General features: G+C 43.8%; 1 long non-coding RNA gene across 1 annotated transcript; it reads left to right on the top strand.

Moving 5' to 3' along the window:
- Positions 1-2640: 2640 nt before the first annotated feature.
- LOC110299552 lies at positions 2641-21609 on the top strand. Its single transcript, XR_002378474.1, has 3 exons — positions 2641-2744; positions 14237-14465; positions 19381-21609. It is a non-coding gene; the product is annotated as an uncharacterized LOC110299552 (long non-coding RNA).
- Positions 21610-22834: the final 1225 nt, after the last annotated feature.

Raw genomic sequence — 22834 nt, 5'->3', positions numbered from 1 at the left:
CCCCTTCTAGAAACCTGTCTTTCTGGGCTTCCTGGCTGCGTGAGTTTAAGAGCTCTGTTCCACATGTTCCTGCTGCTAAGATGTCCTGCCACACCGTAGGCCCCAAATCAATGGCAACAGCCACAGTCGACAAAAGCCCCCCTGAAACTGTGAGCCAAGGTAAATATTTCCTCTCTGTGACCTGTTTCTGTCTGATGTTTGTTAACAGCCACACACACAAACCCAGTAACTACATTCTACCCTTCCCAATCACCCTATGAGGAAGCCGACAATGTCCCCACTGCCCAATGTACAATAGGAACACTGAACTCCTGAGAGTTATTATCACATTAACAGGGCATGGTCTTCTGTATCTACTCTCTTGATGCACTCCTGCTTCAGACATTATTAAGCATAACAAACATCTAACATGATTAAAACCACACTATCATATGCCAGTTCCTTCTAGCTGAAAGACTTCCCAGTCTGTGCATAGCACTGAAGTAATACTATGCAAGAGACAGTTTATAGTATAATCAGAAAGATATGCAATATCCTAGTAATTTCTCATAATGGAATCTGGTATGGTCAAGCTACTAGTAGTTATGTTAAAATATCCAGAAGAAGAAAGAAAAAGTCCAAGATGGCAGCGTGGTGTGCTTTTTCCTTGGATGGCTAAGATGGTTTAACAAAAGTAGACTGAGCTGCACTTCAAGAAGTTGTACAAGCTTACTCTGGCCTCTCCTTCTAAACAACTTTGGCAGCTCCTTCTGACCTTGTAACAGTTCAAACATTTAAACAGAAAGACACCCATGAGCACCCCGAGAAGAACAGCACTGAACTCACAGTTTTAAACATTATATCTAAAATAACCAGAAAAGCTGCAGTTATTCTGAAAATGTTTGTGCTGGGAGCTCTCGGTCTCTTGGCAACAGCAAGGCACCCAAAGGGGAGTAGGAATCAGGAAACTGTTGCCAGGAGAGGACTGTACACTTTCTGTATGCAGAGGACGGCCAAGAGTTGGGAGGGATGGTGGGCACGGAGAAGTGTTTGTGGAAGGACCAGTGTTATCCTGTAGTCGGAGGCCTAAAGGGAAGAGAATTCCTGGGAAGCTCAAAACCTTTATTAGTTCTCTGTAACTGGAGATTGGTGCTCCAGAAAGGGTGGAGCTGAAGGAAGAGACAACCTGGGTTCATTCCTTGGCCAGCAGGAAGCCATTAAAGTGTTTTGGTAAATGCTAATTGTATCTATTTGCTGGACTTAGTTTAAGGATTCATGTTTATAATGTGCATTTAAAGCCTTAAAAGAAAAAAAATGTCAAGGTGTTTATATCTCTTCTCCCAGACGACAAGTGCGAACACCATCCTTAACAGCTCAGCCGACTCCAGGATCTTTCAGCTCTGAAAGGCCTCCAGACCTACCCTCCGAAGAAGTCTAAATCATCCACTAAAAGGCTAAGTCTTAAATAGCCCGTGCCCACTTGCCTGTAAACGACTTCAGGGGAATCATACCTTCAAATATGCTTTCACCCATAAGTTCTGTAAAACAACCAAACCATCGCTGGATTGTCAACTTTCTATAATGTCCCAGGCTACCCGGTAACAAGGAGGAAGGGTATACCTAACATCCGCTGATAATTTGCCAACCACACAACAAGCCAGGCAGCTTGTTATCCACAGACTTACCACACAGCAAAGCACACCTGTAGGAAACACCAGGCGAAGTATGGAAAAACCCACTGCTGAAAGGAAAACAAACACACACAAAAACTGAACCCCTGTAATACGCCAGTGTATTCAAAGCTTTGCCAGAAAAAAAAAAAAAGAACACACACACACACACACACACACACCAATGAGTATTATCTCACCTTCCCCTTAGCCTTATGGCTGGATGATTAAGAATGCCTCTTTCTAGAAGATTTAGGCATGCCTATTCATCTAACAAATTTGACTTAGCTTCTGTTTTGATCTGAGCATTGTGGTAGGCAGCCTAAAGAAAGGAATTAATAAGCGCCATTGCCTGCCTTTGAATTGCTCACCATGACAAAAGGAGGCACAGACAGCAGTAACCAACCTGTCCAAACACACAAGGCATTACTGGAAACTATGAAATATATGTTGTCTCCAGGGCCAGGATCATAATTTTAAAATAAATAAATAAACAAACAGGACTTCCCAGCTGCAAATCCTCATAAACAATCGCTTTCCCCCAGGACAACAGTCAATCTTTAGTAAGAAAAACAGGAAGCATCCAATTCAGGCTCCCGGTGGAAGGATGCAGGCTGAATATTCATTAGGGTGGGGGGTGGATGGGAGCAGGAGAAGGGAAATGGCAGGCAGCCAGGGACGCTCACTGCATCCCATCTCTCAAACTATCGAGATGCGTTTTTTTTTTCCTACAGCCTCCTTGGAAGAAGGACAGTGAAACTGTCCTGTTGTGATATGAAATATGACCACAATAACCAGGTTAGATAATAAACTATTCTTTATTTGCTAATAATTGTCAGCTCACAGGGTCTGTACATGTATTAACATTGAAACATATAAAAAAAAAATGAAAGAAACGTTTGCTTTCTACGGCCGTCGTCGCCTAAGGGGAATAAAAAGAATTGGAGGCTGCATAAAACTGTAATTATGATGCAACACAGCCAGGAGAGCTAACAAAGAATCTGCTTTCCCTTTGTGTTGTTAACTGAGTTAGTTCTTCCACTTTCCGCTGCTGACAATGCTAACACTGGGCTTCGCTGAATGGTGGGTGCACAGGTAAGCCTAGGGCCAGATGGCCTGAGAGGCAATATATACAGTTGTGCTATAAACATGGGTCAGTAGGCTGACTCTAGAAAGAGATTGGGCATCATTTTCCCTTCATTTCTCCGAAAAGAAAAGGAAGACATGTTTATGAGCAGTATAATTAACAGTTGGATACCTTGTTGAATTAAGACATTATCACTGGATGAAGTTTTTTTAAAGGGGCAGCTAAAAAACTCCAAAGGCAAGTGACATGCTATTTCTCCTTTGGTGAAATTAGCCAATTAAAGTCAGATTTAAATGTGTGTGTATGTATGTGTGTGTGTGTGTGTATATATATATATATATATATATATATATATATATATATATGCATATATATATGCAGGTTTATTGCAAAGCTGCAGTCAGGTGTGTTCACTGGCCCCTATGACTGAGGCCATAAAAGTCACCATGGAAAGGGAAAGCGAGCAGAGGGGGACAAAAAGAGAGAGTTCAGACAAAGAGAAGGAGAGAAAGGAGAGACCAAAATGTCTGGATTATATAGGGAAGAGCCTCTGACAGAAGGGCAGCCCAGTCACTGGGCTGAAAAGTTCCGAGTTGGGAGCAGGGCATGCCATGTAGGGACTGCGGGATGCTGGGAGAACATGGACACCAGATCTGCTTTGGTATGTAAAATATGTCCTAGGGTATGAAATCAAACAGTGACCCAGTGGGGAAGAAAAACGGACTTTATGATAAGAACTGAAAAATACTTGCTGGCAATGTTGAAGTAGAAGTTAAATGTATTTGGCTGAATTTCATAAAGGAAATCAATGTTCCCATTAGCTAAATCTAAGGTCATCTGAGTTCGTTTTCTAGTCCTTGACAATGTATAAGCTCCAACACCCCCATTCTTTCAGAGTGAGTCACAGCTGCCTCACCTTCCTTCCACCCCGCCTCTAGCCAGCATCCTTCCAACTCCCAGACGTGCACACAACTTTTTGTGTTCAAGTTTTTCCTCCCACATCTTCCTGGGGGAATAGGAGAGGGTGTGGCAGTGCTGGTCTGATTCCCTTACAGTTCCACTCTGGGGTCAGTCCCTCCTCTAGCTTTTAATGGGTGGCCATTCAGACTGTGCTGGTTCCAGTGAGGTGGAGAAAGGTCCATGAGGCAATGCCACTACATCTGATATCACCTCCTCCCCCAAATGATACTCAAGTGAAACTTCCCTCTCTCCCCACCCCCACAATATGTAGATGAAACCAATGTCTTCCTTCTCCGTCCAGACTCATAACTAGAACCTAGATATGAAGGAGACCCGAGAAAGCCATCAGCTGGAAGCAAACAGTGGTGTGGTATTGAAAAATATAGAGAGGTATGAAATGTTGTAAATAGTTTGGGCAATGAGAATTAAACCCTGGATCCACACACATGCTAGGCAAGGACTCCACCCACTCACGAATTTTGATTTGGTTGATTTGTTTGATGAATGCAAGGATCAAGGGCTTAGTATCTACACTTTCATTGAGGTTCCCTAACTCCCTTTCCTCACATCCTTCTGTCTTAGCCCTTCATATTTGCTCTCTCAAAAAGGGTACCATCTACAGAGAGGAAAGATGAAGGTTACAGAGCTCCATAACAGAGCCCCATGGGTTCTGTCTTCAAATAATAAAATATGTGCAACCTGGAGGGGACTTCTCCACAGTCTTTCTGGTACTTTGAATGAGAATAGCACACCCACCCCCCAATATAGGCTCATGTATTTGAATGGTTATCACCAGTGGTAGTATTTGAGAAGAATTAGAAGGTGTGGTCTTCTCTCTCTCTCTCTCTCTCTCTCTCTCTCTCTCTCTCTCTCTCTCTCTCTCTCTCTCTCTCTCTGCCTATGGATCAGGATGTAGCACTCAGCCTACTACTCCAGCATCATGTGTGCTGCCATGATGATAACAGGACTACACCTCTGAAACTGTAAGCTAGTTCCTAATTGAATGCTTCCTTTTCTAAGAGTTGCCTTTGTCGTGGTGTCTCTTCACAGCAATAGAGCAGTAACTATGACAGTCCTCTTCCCAAAGCGAGAAATCTCACTCTTCTGAGCCACCCACCACCCAGCCCTTTCTCCACTTGAATGTGAGGACAGCAGTGGGCACATTTATGTGTCATACTGACTTAGAATTCTGAGCTGCCTCTTCCTACGTGATGGCCCGTTTTTGTCTATGCCACTTTGTGATGCTCTTCTTACATGCTTCCGGTAGAATCTTGACACGAAGTGTATCTTGTCATCACTTAGATGAGATCCAGAGCCACCAAGACATCTTCCCTACACCTGAACCCTTCAACACAGCAAAGCCAGATCTCCGGTGGCATGTCTGTCCTTCATACCTTGCATCTTGTTTGTGGAGTCTTGGAAGCTTACCTTTGACATTACAGTCTAGACATTTACATAAGAACTTATGAACACAGTGTTTTTCAAAGCATACTTTGGCATTTCATGTCATGAAAATAAAAGATGTAGGTTAATATCCGAACCATTCTCTTGTCAGTAGGTTTTAATAAGGTTAATTCCAACATGGGGTGGATGGATGGGTGGAGGGACTGGATGGGTAGGGGAACAGGAAGGATTATGTGTAGGGAGGAGAGAGAGAGGAGGAGGAATGGGGGGGAGAGAGGAGGAATGGGGGAGGCTGGGGGAAATCCCTGGGATGAGCTAGAAACCTAAGACAATGTAAACTTACAGAAATCTATGAGAGTGACCCTAGCTAAGACTTCTAGCAGTGGGGGATATGGAGCCTGAAACAGTCACCTCCTGTAACCAGGAAAGACTTCCAATGGAGGATCTGGGACACTAACCCAGGTACAAAAATCTTCTACCCACAATTTGTACTGGTTATAAGGTATACAAGAGTAAAGATAAAGCAGAAATTGAAAACATGGCCAACCATAGATTGGCCCAGCTTGAGAGCCATCCCATGAGAGTCCACTCATGACACCATTAATGATATTCTTCTATACTTGCAGACAGGAAGCTTTACCCAGCAGCTGATGAAAACAGATGCAGAGACCCACAGCCAAACATTAGGTGGAACTTGAGGAATCCTATGGAAAAGTGGGAGGAAAGATGGAGGGAGCCAGAGGGGTCAATTACACCAAAGAAAACTGACAGAGTCAACTAAGAAGGGCCCATAGGAGCCCACAGATAATGAACCACCAACCAAGAGCATGCATGGGAGAGACCTAGGCCCTTGGGCACAGATGTAACATTTGTGTATCTTGGTCTTTGTGTGGGACTCCTAACGGCAGAAGCAGGGGCTGTCTCTGACTCTGTTTACAGCTTTTGTGTTCCTTTCCCCTAATGGCCATGATAGATGTACCTAGTCCTACTGCAACTTGATATTCTGAGGAGGGTTAATATCCATGGGAGGCCTCACCTTTTCTGAGGAGGAAAGGGCATGGGGGGGGGAGGGGGGAAGAGAAAAGACTGGAAGGAGAGAAGAGGGGACGTTTTGATAGAGATGTAAAGTAAATAAATAATTTTTTTTAATTGGCAATTTCAATATTAGAGTGGAAGACAACATTGTGTATCATTCAACAGCCTCTAAGCAGCTCCTCAGATGTGGCCATTCTGCCTCTGGAACCCAAAGGCTTCCAGACCATTGACTAGGATAGGCAATTTACCAATTGTCTTAGTTAGGGTTTTACTGCTGTAAACAGACACCATGACCAGTGCAAGTCTTATAAAGGACAACATTTAATTGGGGCTGGCTTACAAGTTCAGAGGTTTAGTCCATTATCATCAAGGTGGGAACATGGCAACGTCCAGGTAGGCATGGTGCAGGCAGAGCTGAGAGTTCTACATCTTCATCTGAAGGCTGCTAGCTTCCAGGCAGCTAGGATGAGGGTCTTAAAACCCACATCCACAGTGATACATCTATTCCGACAAGGCTACACCTCCAAATAGTGCTACTCTCTGGGCCAAGCATATATAAACTATCCCACCAATTGTCAGAGTTAGCATTTATTTGCCCTTCCACACAACTTCACAAAGAATTATTTTCCAATAAATTATTTAATCTATCTGGGACCTGCTTTCCCTATCTATAAAACAGCTGTGACTAAAACGAAGATGCATAGAGAGAATAGAACCCTTCAAGGATCTACAAACTTTCTGAGCTCCTGAGAGAAGGTGAACGTATAGTGATCATCAAACTTCTGTAACAAAACAGCAAAATCTGGCTGGTCAAAACCACAGAAATTTATTCTTTCATAATTCTGGAGGCCTGGGGTTTGGGGTCTGGGGTCAAGGCCTTGACAGAGTCCTGCTTCCTCTGGAGGTGTTCTAGAAGGGCCTTAACCAGGCCTGTTATCCAGAGGCCTCCAGAAGTCATTTAGTTCAAGTGAGCATGAACCCAGTATTTATACGGAGTTCTCCATGTGTAAATGGCTGCCTCTTCTTGTGTGTATGTGCATATTCATATGTATGTGCACATATGTGCATGAGTTTGTAAGCTGAGGTTGGCTTCAGATTTCTTCCCCAATTATACAATATTCTTTTTATGCATATATTTGACTGGGGGACTATCCAATTTCAAGGGACCTGAGGCTAGTGCCTTCTTCACATTTGCACCTCCATATGATACCATGCACACAAACACAGACACCACACACACAAACACAGACACCATACACACAAACACAGACACCACACACAAAGATGCTATACATAAGCATAAAGATACCTCACCCAGGAACACACAAACACTAACAACATAACACAGACAACACAAATAAGTAGATACCATACACAAACACAGAGACGCCCTACACAAACACACAGAGAGACTCACATAGGTGCTACACACACAAACATAGAGACACCACAAAGCTATACATGTGTGATACTGCAAACTCACACAAAGATACCCACCCACTGCTCATTGATAGCCCGCCCAGTGTGGTGCTGTGCCCGCTAGGTCATAGACGCACATGGAGAATGAATTTAGCAGCCCTGCTCCGATGACTGCCCTTCTAGAATCTCATGCAGTCACACAAATGCACAATAGGCACACAGTTGCAACCACTGAAGCTTTTCTTGTACATAATAGGATGGGAAAAATCCATAATTCCTGGGGTTAGGAAATGTTCAAAGAGTTTACCGATTACCCATGCTGCCAAATGTGAGTCAGCTGCTTTTCTTTTAAAAAGGACCTGATTCTGCAGATGTTGCAGTGTCCTTGGAAAAATACCCTCCAAATGACTGCTGAGAGGGAAAAGCAGGATATTCAATGACAAGTAAATGCTAAAATTCTCCAAAATGCTTTTTATCTCTTAATTTTAAGTTATTAGGATGTGAATTCCTCCGTAAGGTCCTTGTGTGCATTCTTAAGTTTTCTATAATGAATAGGACCTAACTTTGAAATTAAAAACAAAATAAAATAAAAATCAAGAGCCCTGGGAGCAAGGGAAGGCTCTCTCATACTTCCCCCCTCCCCTTCCTTCACGGGTTCCCGACTCTACCTCTGCCACTTCAAAAACAGACAGTACTATATGTGCAAGCTGCCCCATGTCAAATGTGCTTTTCTTTAGTAGGAGAGGATGCTGTGCGCTCACTCCTCTCTGCTTCCTCCTGCTCTCTGCCTGCTCCTACCTCCTGCCCAGAGAGTCACAATTTGACTCCACAGAGACCTGCTGAGGTTCAACCTCTCTTAGCCAGAGTTCAATTCTAGCAGAATGTGGAGGGGTTGATCAGGGACAAGGACCTCTGTGGCACTCTTCCAGTCAGGCAGTAATGGTAGAAGCACACAGAGTCTTCCCACATGCTTGGAATCCTGGCTCTGAGCTGGAAGCTGCACAATTCTGTTTATCCTCTTGTTAGGCCAAACATGAAATGGCTTGAGCTGAAGGAAGTGGCACAGATGTCATTATTTATGAGAGTCACAAGATGTATCCGTAACTTCGATCCCTGTATCAACCTAACTTTTAAGTCCAATGCACACAGCAGCAGATGAAACTGCTGGAGTGTGGACACCCACGTAGGCCCACAGGGTGGGCGTCTCCTTCCTGGTATACATGGGGATAAGCAGGCTGGAGGGCAGGCGGGAGAACAAGGGAGCAGCCTTCCTTTCTAGATGTATGATTGATTGTTTAGAGTCACATAGCCAGAAAGAGGAAAGTCTGGTTAATAGGCCTTAGATTCCCATCTTTGCAGGCCTTTCTTCTCAGCAAGACAAGAATGTGAAAGGGGGCTACTGCTGAAGGCTCTTCCAGCCTATTGTCTCCAGCCTTTACACTACAAGACTTGCTCAGTATAATACCCTGTGACTGTTGCTGTTTTGTATTCTTTCTCTTGCCCTCTTTCCAAAAGCCTCTGCCTCTCCTTCCCGTTCCTCCACAGACAACGAACCATTTAACAAGGACCGGTGGCTTTGTTCCACCTATTCTAATGTCTCTGGATGAAACACCACAGGGCCATCTCTGATGAATATTAACATCAAGCCTCTGTCCTCCCTGGTGGCATCAGTCTCGCCTCGAGTTTCACCCCTGAAATGGCCTCCTCCTGCCTGTCTTCTCTTCCTCTTTCTCACACCCCCACAAGAGCTCCTTTCCACCTACTCTCCCTGCACCCATACTTGTCTCCTTTCCCAGACACAGGCAAGGTGTCCCCACCCAAGACAAAGAAAGGCTCCTTTGTTATACCTGCAAGATCCTAAATATTATCACCATTAAATTACTGCCATCCTCCAGGCTAACTTCTTGGCAACAGCTCCTCTCCAGTTAAATAGGCTGAACGTTTTCCCAGAGTGGCTGCTTCCATTGGGGATAATTTGTGAATGGAGACTAATTTGGGGTGTTGCCACTGGTATAAAGAGGTGACTTCAAGGTAGCTGAGCCTTAAAAGACAAACAGTGTATGGAGGGAGAAGGGTACAAATTTCCTGACGGCATAGATCATTTTTGGGAACAGACATCCATCTCAGATTTAGTGTCATTGGCACAAACCAGTGGGCTGCATTATTAACTGGCTAGGATTCAATTCATCTCCCTTTTACTTTTCTTTCTTTTTTCTTTCTAGTACAAGGAGAGCAAGGTCACATTCATGATGTCAGGAATTATTCTCTTGGTGTGTGGTCAGATAAAAGCGTGACTTCAGTGTTTCAGCAGGTTCAGCCAGGACTGCCTCGTAGACCTACAGAGGTGTTAGAACATCTTGACTTCTGAATTAGGTCCTGATCTAAACATGAGAGCAATGTTTTCCATACCTGGAGCAACAGCCCCAGCAGGGCTGTCCACTCCTAGCCTTTGTGGGAATCTTGAGTTGTGCTGTTTGCCTCCAAAGTTACCTGGTCAGATGGTAACCTAGTTTTCTCAGAATGTTCTCATGAGAAGTGGCTAGATGTTGGTTGCTTGTGTGCCCACTGCTGTGGTTCTTTGGAGTAGGCTGTTTTGGCTACCAAGTTTATGAAGTGGGTGGGGAGTGGGGGGTGGGATGGAATAAATGACAGCTTGCTTGTCATCTCTCTCCGTTTTAGAACTGCTGGGAAGCTAATGCTGCTCACAAGTCTTAACATGGGGAATGATATTTAGAAGATCCGTTGCTTTCCAGAAGAGCTAAGGTACCAAGAAAAGGTACTTACCACAGGGCCGAGGGAAGTGGACAAACTAAAATCTGAGGTAAAGAAAAAAAATCCACAGACACAAATTGTTGTGTTTTGTAAAAAAGGAAAGGAAGTCAGGGGTGTGTTTGGTAGAGGCATGGTATAGTGTGGGGTAACAGTGTACCTCTGCAGGTCCATACTGAGGCATCCCTTCCTTCTGAGGTGCCAGCCACGATGGATGGGTATAGTATAGAATAGAGTTTGTTTAGTGCATGGGGAAGAGATTTGAGGGGGTAGTAAAGAAGGAGAAAGGGGAATGGGGAGAGAAGGTAAAGAGAGGGAAGAGGGGAGGAAGGGAAGAGGGCAAGAGAGTAAGAGAGTGAGGAGGGGGCAAACAGCCCCTTTTATACTGAGTCAGACATACCTGTCTGTTGCCAGGTAACTGTGGGGCAGTGCCTAGAAGAAATGCTAACACAAATAAATGACAGTATGTCAAACAAGGAGGGGAGAGAAGCCAAGAGGGCACTCCTCACTACAGGAAAACTCTCCTTAAAAAAGAATAAAGGCTGAGCTGGATGGTGGTGGTACACTCTTTTAATCCTAGCACTTGATAGGCAGAAGCAGGCAGAGTGAGTCCCAGGACAGCCAGGTCTACACAGAGAAACCCTGCCTCAAAGCAAAACAAAGATAAATGACACACCTATGTCACACTATTTTGTGACTTTTAATGTGATAGACTGAATAAAAATTATTTGCCCTGTGTATTTTTCCTACCGCCAGCTCCAACATGATTAATATTTGTAAATATCTGTGTTGATATGCAAAATTGCCACTGTATGATATGATGTAAGATATGCACATAGCCACTATAAATCTGTGTAGACATGAGGACTATAAAGTACAGAGGTGGGGACACAGAGGAAATCACAAGAAGAAATTTTATGGACATTTATAGCACTACTAGAAATGGTACCCAAGAGGCCCTGATGACTAAGGTAATGGGATGGGTGGGGGGGAGCTCGGGCTATTTTTTTTGGAGAATTATCGTATCCAGAGCCTTAAAGTTTTCTTATCATCAATATCTCCATGCTGGCATTACCCAATTTGCTCTGATGTTGAAAACTCCTAATGGAAGTTTGAGACTCCTCACTGAAGGATGGGTTTACACTTTAATAATTACAACATGGGCTGATCCCGCAGTGTGACTATCAGAGTACAGTTATGCAAACTTAGATGGCACAGCCCGCAGCTTCCAAAACTGTGAGTCAGGAGCCCATATGAAATCATGTGACTAAAGGTGGGGGTTGGGAACATTTCGGCAACAGTAAAAGGTTTCCGGTTACACAAAAACTGAAAATTCAAACGCAAGCGCATAATGAGCCTTGTGTGTTTCCGGCTGGGTTCACCAGAGTTTCTTTACACAGCTTCCCTGCAGCCTGTGTTCTGAACACACAACCTGCTCACTTTACATTAAACACACCCTCACGTAACCCGGTGCTAACCAATGCAGCCTGAATCCTTCAGCGCAGATTCTAGGATATTGCATGCAACGCAGTGTTTTTGCTGTGTATTATTTAGTGCTTCTTTCTGCCTTTACAGAACCACAATGGTTCGATTACAGAAAACCAAGACATTTAATATTTTCTTACCATCATTCATCAGTATGTGGGTATCACATTAGCATAGTTTGGGATTGTGTTCTGTTAGAATGCTTGACTTTAAAAACTACTGTTTAAGGGGCTTACATGAACTTCATAAAAAGTCCTTGGCATAAGGTTCAGACAGAATGTCCATCAATTTCTGAAATGGCTATGAATACACTTCTGCCATGTGTCCTGTGCATTTACGCAGATCAGTGTCGTCAGCCTGGATGCTTATAAAATTGAAATATCAGTCAACTCTGAAAAATATCAAAAATGCTGTGCACTCCGCAGCATCAAGTGCTCAGTCAAAATTTAATTCTTTATGTAAAAACAAGCACAGGCGTCGGTCTCATTAGCACAAAACTTTGTTTTCATTGTGAATGAGTGGTAAAATTAGTATGCCAAATAATTGGTTTAAAATGGATTCCACTACCAGTAAGTGTTTGTTTTGCTTATCTACTTCATACACTTATCTTCTCAGACAAAAGTGGGGGTCACAAGTGGAAAAAAGTAAAATAATAATAATAATAATTACAGCCTGTTCTACTCTTAGACTCTATGGTGTATACCATTTTGTATGAGACTCTGAAACCAAACCACTATTATGACATGCAAGACTTTTAGATGTATTTGTAATTAAATGTATATATTTTTATTAGTTGTATATCTGTGTTATTATAATTGATATATCATGCATATATGAGGCATAAGATGTGGAGAAAGAGGAACATGTCCTCAGTGCTGGTTGGAGTGAAATCTGGTGGCACCACTGTGGACATCAGTGTGAAGAGTCCTCAGAAGGCTAGAACTAGATCTGCTGTGATTCCACTACCTGCCTGCTGGGCACACACCCAAGGAACCCTATATCCTAGGATAGAAATACCTCTGCATCCATGTTCATTGCTGTTCTCTTCATAGTAGCCAGGGAGTAAAAACATGCTAGATATCTATCAACAGATGAATACATAATGGAAACATGGTACATATACACTGTGGATTTTTTAAAAAATGTATATACTTTTATTTATATGAGTACACTCTAGCTGTCTTTAGACACACCAGAAGAGGGCATCAGATCCCATTACAGATGGTTGTGAACCACCATGTGGTTGCTGGGAATTGAACTCAGGACCTCTAGAAGAGCAGTCAGTGCTCTTAATCACTGAGCCATCTCTCCATCCCCACACAGTGGGATTTTGCTCACCTGTAAAAAATAAAATTATGAGAATTTTATGTAAGTAAAAGGAGCAGGAATCAGTTGCCCTGAGTGAGGAAACAAGAACCAGGCAGACAGAAATCATGTATTCTCTCTCTCATATGTGCATACGAGCTTTTCTTCAGGTGTGTGTTCAAACTTCTTGGCTCATACGCGTCAAAAAAGTAGTAAGGGACCAGACGATGGCGGGGAATTTCATAGGAGGAGGGATAGAACACAGGTAGTGTGAAGGGGAGAGAGGAATAATGGAACAGGAAGGATTAAATGGTATAGAGGGTGGAAGGTAGGAGAGAGGAAGAGTATAGGAAGAGATAGCTAACACGAAGGACATTTGAGAAGGAGATAAGGAAACCTACTTCTGTATGAAGCTTTCTAAAATACAGTCATATCCACCTGTAAAAGGAGTTTCAGTGGAGTTACCCTACAATAGGAAGACCAATCCCTATCCCAGATCTGGGATCGAACAAGATGTCAAATAAAAAGCTCAGGGCTAGGTTTCAGTCCCTTCCTTTTGAGTTATTGATCAGTACAGTCCCATAGACTCTTCCCTACAATAGACATTACAGGGTAGCGCCAAAGGTCTGGGCTACCCTCCAGAAAACCTGAGTGTCAGACCCTGTTGCCGAAGCCACCAGCTAACTTGAGTCACAGGACCTGGAGAAATCAGGTTGGTACCAACCTGGAGGTTTCGTCTCTACTTAATAGCTTTCACAGTACTGGAAGGCTCTGTGTATGCTGTGTGAGGAGCAACGTGTTCAATACTTACCCAGCTGTAAGTCCTACGAGCTGCTGAGTTATCAATATATGCTTACCAGTGCAATACCTGCACAAATGTTATGGGAGCAACCAACCATTTTCTGGTTGGATTTAAAGCCCTGTTCCACAGAATGGAATCCATGCCTGGTACTGTTAACTGGGACAAGATTCGGTAGGTAGGTCATAAGCCCTGAGGAAGAACCTATTCTTCTTACTCTGCTAAGTAGACAGAGTATGAAGCCCCCTGCTAGGAACTTAACCTTATACGCGTAGGCTAGTGCATCTCTCATCCCTCCCTCATCCTGAAGCTTTCTTTCTGCAGTAGATGGCTACTTAACAGAGATGCATGACTGGTCAACATATAGAAAAATAAAGGACTATGGAAAGCTCAGCCCTAAATGGAACATCTGTGTCACGCCCTGTGCTCCCAAGACTCATGACTCATCGTGGAAGAAGGGGCAGAATGACTGAGAGCCAGAGGTAGTGGACATCTGGCAAAACGTTGTTCTTCAGACATGACAAGGCTGTTACACACACAGGCTTCAGCAGCTGTGAAATACTAGCACAAGATCAAAACAGACTGGATCCCACAAGGAATGCGTTTGGTGCTTGTGAAGTGGGGTGGGGATGGAGGGAGGTTGATCAGGAGGGAGTGGGGAGGGGAGAGAGGAGGAGGAGGGAGAGGGGACGAGGATGGGACAGGGACAGGGTCAGGGACAGGGTCAGGGACAGGCAATTTTCTTTAATGATGCAGCTGTCAAAAAGCTACCCATGCTCCAGTATATAACCCTACACCCTCACATATACTGACAGCATTAAATGGACTCAGTGAGTTTTAACAAACAAACAAACAAAGCACTGAAGTGTGGGTTGGGAAAGTAGTAGTAGAGGTGGATTGGGGAAGGATTGGAGGGAAGGGAAAGTGGTGAGGATTGATCAAAATTCATATGCATGTACGGAATTCTCAAGCAACAACAACAGCAACAACAACAACAAAGTTTAGAGAAAATAAAAGCATCACAAAAAGAAACACCAGTAAGAGGCTTAAGAGCTCCTCCTGCACATCACAGCATCTCCTAACTGAACCCCACAGCACGATGCACAAATCCCTTACTGTAGAGTAGCCAGGGGCACCAGGCCTTAAAGAAATGGGCCAGAGAAAAGTGCATCACTGACAACCGAGAGATGCTAGCCTCCCCTGTGGACCACTGATAGATACACTAGCTAGCCTCCCCTGTGGACAACTGGCAGATATACAAGCCCCCACTGTGCACAGCTAAGAGTTATGCTAGCCCCCTCTGTGGACCACTGATTGAAACCCTAGCTAGCCTCCTGTATGGGGGTCTTGATGAGCACTACAGCCTGGCTCCTGGAAAGCTCAGGCCCCCATGAAGTTCTGGACTTTGGAAGGCCTGAAGGTTAGGGTCAGAGAAATATAAGGACTTGGAACAAGCCAGTAGCCTTCCACGTTTCATTTTACTGGTGACAATAATGTAAATATCTGAATCTGCCTCATTTAGCTCTACACCCATTTGAAGTATCGGCTTTTTATGGTTCTCCAAATTATAACGCTATAACTTGGAACAGTATAGAGAAAGAGGCCCTGTATATGGTCTAAGTTCCTCTCCGAATTGTTTCCAGTGTCTTCTCATGTGACCAGCTCTCTTATTTGCTGCCATGCAGGATATGAGCTGTTCTTATGAGACCTCTGGGCCAGGCCTAAGGCAGTTCCTCAGAAAACATCCTCTAAAATCCTTTCTCAGGAGCTTCACAGAGGCCTGGCTATCTGGTAGATGGGTCAGAACAGGTGCAAGGCATGTTTTCCTTTCTTGTTCTGTCTCAGAAAAACAGACAAAAAGCCTTTTATAAGAACATACGCCTTCCTTGAACATTTTTTTAAGTAAATACTCTATGAGGTGGTGTTCTTAAAGCAGAGCTATGGTTAAGTGGCTATACTTAATAAATTCTAATTGCTCAAGTGCTTGCAACCCTGGGCAGCAAATAGAGAAATTGGCATAATTGCGATTATAATTTCCATCAGTGGTTATAATGCAATTATCCCCGAGTAGTGCTCTATGCTGGAAAGATGCTGTTAGAATCTCTGTAAGAAATGAGGACTGTGTGCCCTCCCACCAGGGTCCACATCATGCACAGAGACAGGTTAGCCATGGACTTCCATCTTCAGCCTCCCAGGACCTCATTTGCCTGTCAGTCAGAGACTGCGGGATCATTTGAAATGCATGCAAGGATATATTGCGTGAAGAACTGCATCTGCCCAGGAGATAGCACCAGGAACAGATTTTTACCTTTGTCAGAAATGAACACACAGAGACAGAAAATACAAACAATATATAACAGAGATGAGAAGCAGATGAGATGAGACTAGACTCTGTCCTGGAAGGGAAACCCAGGCAGAGGTGAGTGGACTCCCTACAACATGGAAATGGAAATGAGAGTCTAAAAGACCAGGCAGTTTCTGGAAAAAGACACTCAGAGAAGAGACGGGTGTGCAGACAGGACCATGGAGATGTGAAGGGTTCCCGAGCACCAGATAAGTCTTCATGCATATGAGGATTCTGCACAAGCTCTGAGAGGATTAGGTTAGATAACAGCAGCCATTGCTCATCAGGAATCAAGAGGGCTATCTCCACTCCCAACTAGTCTATCTGGGAAAAAAAATAAAAAATTTCAGGGGGCACAGTACAAATAATACCCATAGAATACATTACTCAGTAGGGATAAATAACCTACCCCAGACCAAATATTGCTCCAGGAAGATAAACCTCACAACTCTATACCTGAGAGCCCTGTACAGCGCTACATTGTCACTTACACCCTTGACTTTTAATTGTTGCACTCTGAGCCTTCTTCTTGCTTGGAGTTGAGAGGTTTATTTTGGTGTCCTTTCTTGACTTGCCTTCTGATATTTTTACCTCACAGAGATCCAAATTGCTAAATATATGTTTAATTCATCTGGGACATAGATAGAATTCGACCACAGGCCCAGATTCTGCCCCTTGGGTAGAGTGCTGCATAGTCACCTCTCCCTGCGTGTGAGCAAGATTTGTGACTAGGATGCCATATCACATTATGATTTCTTTTTATGGCAGAGGAGAATTTGAAGATGCAATTAAGAGTCCTACTGAGTTAACCTTAAGTTAATCAATAGAAAGACTATTCTAGATGAACCTGACATCATCAGATGAGCGCTGTATGTTAGAGAAATGTGAAGCTAGTCAGACTCGCTGAATCTCACAAAACTCGGCTCTGGCTGCCATCATGATTCAGATTCATGTAAGGCCAAGCTGAAGAACCAGCTGGGCCTTGCCTGGACTTCCGACCTACAGAATCGTACATGGGCAATGGTGATGCCTAAGTATCTATATCTGTAGCAATTTGTCACATTGCAAAATCTTATGTACTTAATTAACATATTAAATGCAATAAATGAAATGATATTTTAAGTATTCAAGTATTAAAAATTAGATTTTACCCGATTATTTCTTCTAAAATATTTTAAATAAATACAATACAGAAAATGTTTTAGATGACTAAAATAAGTCTAGTGCCATTCATCCTACCTGGAACCACGTGTTAGAAAAGAAGGTCCAGAGCTAGGGACGGTGATCTACACCTGTGATTCCAGTGAGGAAGGAGCTAAGACAGGAGAAGTAAAAGTTAAATGCTAGCTTGGGTCATATAGCAAAACTTAAAAAAAAAAAGAGGGGAGGGAGGAAGGAAGGAAGGAAGGAAGGAAGGGAGGGAGGGAGGGAGGGAGGGAGGGAGGGAGGGGAGTCAGCTAGTCAGCTTGGGTACTTCATATCTATGCAAATGCTATTCAAAAGGTATAATTATAACTCAATGTATTTTCTTTCCTTTCCCTTTTTTTTTCTTTTATCTTGGGGTGGGGTGGGGGGATAGACAGATTTGTAAAGGAACAACCACAACTGCCGGGCTACTCTGTATTTTCTAACAAAGCTTTTTATTGGGTTTCTCTCCTTCCTCGGAATCTCTAATGTAGTAGTCCAACAATCCAGCAATGTCTTAAAGTTTCAAACCAACCTACATCAATTCTTCAACCTCATTGAACCCTATAAACCATATGTGCAGAATTGCAAATGCTTCATCATGTCTAATCCCTTTCTTGGTCCAGTTGACTTGCTCTCATCTTGCTATATTTTCCCATTAATCATCTCCACAAGAATCACTCAACAGGGACACAAAACACAAACCAACCTGCTCTACTTGGTAAGCTGGAAGTAACGGTTTCATGGTCATCCATTAGTAAGCTAAAGTCACCCCGAAACAATTCCCAAGTGGGACAAGTGTCAAAAAGTGTGATGCCCATATGCAATGTGGGAGGAGTCATAGCCATCTAGTATATGTGTAGACGTGGAACACACTGAAACAGAGCAGCATATTTCTTAAAATATTCTAGGGAAACAGCTGTAGCCAGATAGGGGATCACTAGCTTTAAATGTTAGCCTCATTAAGATTCACAGTGATGATGATGATGATCCAAGTTTATACAGCAAAGAGACTCTATAAGGCATCTATGACCCCAGAATTGTTTGAATGCTTTCTGTCCAAGTTTTACGACTGCGCTCAGGAAGAAATATGAGTAGTTCTCAACCTGTGGGTCGAGACCCCTGTGGAAAACCTCTATCTTCAAAAATATTTGCATTAGGATTCATAACAGTAGCAAAATTACAGTTATGATACAGCAACAAAAATGATTTTATGGTTGGGGAATCACGATAATATGAAGAAGTGTATTTAAGGGTCATGGCATTAGGAAGGCTGAGAACCATTGAGATAAAAGGAGGTGTATGCTTACCTAACAGAACAGGCAGAGTCATGGAGGGGGGTGCATACTAAAATCCCTAGAAGGAGGAGCTCCAAGTTTCCAAAGATCAATAAATGATAAGGGCAGGGAGGTATTCATTACCTTGATTAGATCAGTGTTTATTCAATGCATGCCAAAAATGCTAAAATGTCACACTGCACCAGATTAAGTATGAGCAATTATTACATGTCAATCTCCCAGCTTCTAATAAATGTTCAGTGGTACAGATCTCCAAATTAAAACCTTTTTTTTTTAATTGGGGAAGACAATTACACCAGACAGTGTAAAGATGCTCACCAGGGATGGAAGAGGAAACCAGGGGGTTATTATTAGTGGGGTTTGAACATCAGTTTTAACAGATGAGAAACCTTATGAAGGTGGGTAGCCACCGTGGTTACACAACATTATGAATATTTTTAGCATCACTGAACCGTTTATTTAAAAATGGTCTCAATAATAAATGTTATCTCTCTGTTTTAGTACAATAAAACAATTGGGAGGAGGGAGGGAACCCTGGAAAATGAAATGTTTCTGCACGGAAAGTATTTTGGGAACTGTGGTTTAAATTCTTTGTATGTTTATTTATCCTGTCTCCTCTTTCCAATGACACCGTGTTCCAGGTCAAATGGTGATCATGTGGCCCACGGCGAGAAAACCTCCTGTGTAACTAGTGGGAGCTGCTCGGCCACCTTCCCTTCCCCCAGCTGTGAGATACAACGGTGCAATTCTGTCTCCTCAGAACCAGACATCCTCTCTCACTGGAGGATTCCAGGCATCGCCGCAGACCTGGGTGGCTTATCACAGCAGAGCACTCTACAGACGTTCTCCAGACGACCACCATGTGCCAGGCTTAGCACATTACTAAAGCAACAAGCATCCCAGCAGGACACCCACTTTGCAAGGAAGACACTGCCACGCCAGGGAAGAATCCAGAAAGAATTATAACACTGGGGCTTCTGAGAAAGCTGATTAAGTGGCCTGACTGGAAAGTGACTGGCATCCTCAGGGCAGAGAACCTCCAAGGAGCTTGGAGGTGAGAGCTGTCGGGATGACTCAGGCAGGAATCTGGAGAGAGCAGGGTGGGGCACGTAATTCACTGCCTAAAACCTAAAGCCAGTTCCCCACCTTTCAGCGGTACAATCGGTCCCTGGAGATGACACTTCAAGTAGAGAACTAAGCAGGAAAGGAGGAAGCCCAGGAATCAGAAAGACAGAATGACTTTGCATTTAGCATTGATTTGAAAATGCTAAATTACCTCTAAATTACCCCCTTCACACGCCTGATCTAAAATTGGAATCCACCCTCCAATCTCGAGCATTTTACAGTTTCTGTCCACCACCCCCTACCCCTCGCCCCCATCTACCTTCCCGGCATGCACGTGACCCCAACGCATGCCCGTGGCTCACTTGTCAATGCCTGCGTGCGCAAACTTGTCCACAGCTACTGTCATTGTCATTTCTTCCTCGGGATTTTGAGTTTTGTTTCTACCCCACATGGTGGGTTTAATGGCCGAGTAAAATGTCTTCAGCAAGATCATCTTGGAGGGTTCGCACTGACAGGAAAACTTACAGTGTGTTCAGGTAGGCGAGGGACCAGAGTGGTACCGTCCTGATTGTTACGTGAGAGATGAATAGTCATTCTGAGGAAAAGGTTTACTATTACATAGCGGCCTTGCAAAAAACAAATCAAGTATTTTACAGCTTTGTTAGTCCAGGCAAGGGCACAATAGCAATGCCCGGGCCATTTGTTAGAATGACAGAAGCTCGGGTTGTATGGCTACCCACTGACTCTGGTTGTACTGCGGTGACTTCTCCGTCCAACTGTCAAAACTACCACCTCTACCTCGGTCTTATTACAGCACTTTCTTCTCTTTTATTGTCTGTGAACTAATGATGGAATTTAAATATAAAGGGCATGTGGGACTCAATTAGGCATGGCCTGTGACATCTCTGCAGGCGCAATGAAAAATAAAACCATCTTCTTCAGTGAGGGGGGCTGGCAGCCAGCAGGATGGGTAGTCTCCTAGGAGGGCCATGCACACGAATAAAACCGTGAATCACCTGAGACCTTCGTGCTGTGACACAGCTGGCTGAGAGGAGCCCCACCTGCGGACTGTCGTAATGGGGATTTGGGAGTTAGTTATACGCGATCTCTACTAATAATGATACTCAACTTCGTCCCTCTTGTGGAGGGACCTGGGCACGGAAACCATGGCTTTGCCTATGCTGGATTGGCGCTGTGTCAATGACCTATAGCCTCAGCCTTCAATAAATTCTGTAGTCAACATTTGATATTTTTTTCCTCAGCTCCTCATTCTGATCCCTTACTATTGAGAAGCACGACAAACCCTGTAGGGAAACAGTGTGAACTAAGACCCGATGTTTGGGTGGCAATGGCTTTTTACCTATAGAGATGACATTTACCAGACTACCTGGTTGGCAAGTAGCCGAGTTGGGGACTGGACTCTCCAGATTCTGGCTTTGCTTTGGCAATTCTAAGTGGAAAGATAGTGTTGGTGACATTTTATGCAAGAGAATTGGGGTCCAGTATGCTCAAGAGATTCTGAGCTGTCCTGTGAGCCAATTAATTGCCTCTTCATCTAAGCCCGTTCTCAACTGCTGACACCCTTTAATACAGTACCTCAGTTTATGGTAAACCCCCAACGGTAAAATTATTTTCATGGAGACATTATAACTTTAATTTTGCTTCTGTGTGAATCGAATATTTTCTGAAGACAGAAGTTTGCCAAAGGAGTCTCGACCCACAGGTTGAAAATCATGATCTAATTCATCTCTTGTCCTTCTGCCCCCAGCTCCTCAGTAAAAGTCAGCATGCTCATTTATGATTTTATGATTTTTCTGGCATAGCGTTTATTTGCTTATTTATATAGTGTATGTATGTGTTCACATGTGTGTGCATATGGAAGCCAGAGCTGGATGCTGGGTTTCTTCCGTGATCGCTCCCCACCTTATTTTTTGAGTCAGGGCTTCTCACTGAAACTGGATATCCTCCATCCATCTAGGCTTGCTGGCCCAGGAGCCAGAGGGATCCGCCCATCTTTGCTTCCCCCTGGCTCTGGGGTTACAAGCGCACTGTAGCCAATGTTCCCTTTTACATGATTGCTGGAGGTCTGAATGCAGGGTCTCACCCCTGCACAGCAGCCACTTTACTGAATGACCTATGCCCGGCCCTTTGATACATTTTTGAATAAGTGATCAGATAATTAGGTGAACCCTATTAGAAAGAATGTGCATGTAGGCTTATGTTTTTCATAACCTGCTTTAGTAAGGGTTCTCAAATGCTTTAATCTCCCTTTTAAACCCACCACCCACCAGAGGTAGTGGAAGAGAAAGGTGAATTGGAAACAGGGATTGTGGACCTGTTTAGAAATAATTCTTTGGAGCCATTTCTGTCTTCATTGTTGTTGGCATTTCATCTAGGCTCCGCCCCACAGTTACCTGGCAACAGCCAGGTGTGCCTGACTCATAAAAGGGGCTGCTTGTCCCTCCTCACTCTCTTGTGCTCGCTCTTGCTCTTGTTTCTCATCTTCTCTTTCCATTCCCTTCCCCCTCTCTCCATGTGGTTCTGTCTCTGTGTCTGTCTGTCTCTTTGTCTGTCTCTGCCTTTCTCTCAACTCCTCTCCCTATGCCCTGAATAAACTCTATTCTATACTATATTGTCCTGTGGCTGGTCCCTCAGGGGGTAGGAATGCCTCAGCACGGGTCTGCAGAGGCACCCCCTTCCCCTACACCACATTGCGCCCCCAACCAAACATATCCTTCTTTTCTTTTTCTTTTTATAAAGCACAACAATTGTCAGCTGTCCAGTCCACTAGCAAAAGACCAACTTGAACCAGCAGTGAGCAGCTGCAGTCCACTCCACATGGCAATCACCACTCAGAAATCAGCAATGGCTGCTCAGTCCAGAAGAAATGGCAAGACTCTGCCAATGGGCCCAAGTCCATGGACACAGCTAGAAGCAACCAGACTACCACCAGAAGTTCTTTGGTACATCTTTCTCTGTGAAGTCACAACCAACAAAGATCAGTGAAGAAAGTGAGGTGAACCAATGCCA

This window comes from Mus caroli, chromosome 8 (genome assembly GCF_900094665.2).
Source record: "Mus caroli chromosome 8, CAROLI_EIJ_v1.1, whole genome shotgun sequence".
NCBI lineage: Eukaryota > Metazoa > Chordata > Mammalia > Rodentia > Muridae > Mus > Mus caroli.
This window is presented reverse-complemented; position numbering and strand designations above follow the sequence as displayed.